Below are 1239 nucleotides of genomic sequence, written 5' to 3'. Positions count from 1 at the left end.
TCAAAGTGCCTTTGGGAAACTGGATGCAGCTAGAACCGTGAGGCGCTATCGAACTGTGTGTTCGTACGTGCGTGTGCGCCTCTTTCTGTTAAATAGGTTCATACCCAAGCCTATGGGAGGGATTTTGATAGAGGGCTTCAAGTCACAGGCAAGATGCCATGGCATTCGCCGGGGGGAGGTTTTTTGTAACATAGTGTTTAGTGTCCGGCTGTCTGGGTAAGTGTTCAAGTGCTTTAGCCAAAGGGATGGCTTGTTTGATATCTTGTAAGATGTTCCATTTTATTAACTTTGTCTTTAAACTTGTGTGTACTTACCGGGATGTGTTCTGTATCTTTGAAAACAGACGGATCTGGAATATCGGGGGACAAAGAGTTCCCAGAGGGGTGTGGACTTTCTTTGGTGACTAGACATTGTACTGTTTTTGGGTAGTCTGTAAGACTTGGATTACTTGGTTAATTGATTTATTTATTCTTGTTAATAAACGTTAATGTTATGATGCAACTCTCTCATTTTCATTACCTGTTAAATGGAGAGAAAGAGGTGGAGAGAGAGAGAGAGAGAGAGAGAAGACGAGGAGAGAGAGAGAGAGATCGAGAGAGAGAGAGAGAGAAAGGAGGAGAGAAAGGTTATGAGTAATGGGGGGTGGGGGTCTGCCTTCCGTTTCGTTTCCACGCTTACCTTATGAATAACTGGGGAAAAACCCCCATAACCCCCATGTTACATATATATATATATATATATATATATATATATATATATATAATTTGTACGTTTGCTTTTTATACGTATGTAAATTAATAGTTATACACGGTAAATTCTTATATTTTTAATAATAGGGCAAACTTCGGGTAGGATAGTGAGAACATTTTTTTTTTTTTTTTTTTTTTTTTTTTGTTTCAGGCTGCGGTACATACTCCTTAATTTAATTGATGCACTAATACTGGCATCATAAACAAAGGGATTGCGTGCAGCTTAGTTAACATTTATGACACAAGTTGCTTGTCAGTCTCAGAATGATTAGCTTAGAGAGAATAATTTAAGAAAACTTACAAACGTGGCACAGAGTTCTTACAAGAAAAGAGAGAGAGAAAGAGAGAGAGAGAGAGAGAAGTTTTACGAATATGGAAGGGAAGCATTGATGAAAGGAACATATATATATATATATATATATATATATAATATATATATATATATATATATATATATATATATATATATTAGATATATTATGGCGGAAGC

The sequence above is a fragment of the Macrobrachium nipponense genome, chromosome 42, assembly GCF_015104395.2.
Source record: "Macrobrachium nipponense isolate FS-2020 chromosome 42, ASM1510439v2, whole genome shotgun sequence".
NCBI classification, from domain to species: Eukaryota; Metazoa; Arthropoda; class Malacostraca; order Decapoda; family Palaemonidae; genus Macrobrachium; species Macrobrachium nipponense.
The sequence above is the reverse complement of the archived record's forward strand: the minus strand, read 5'-3'. Positions refer to the sequence as shown.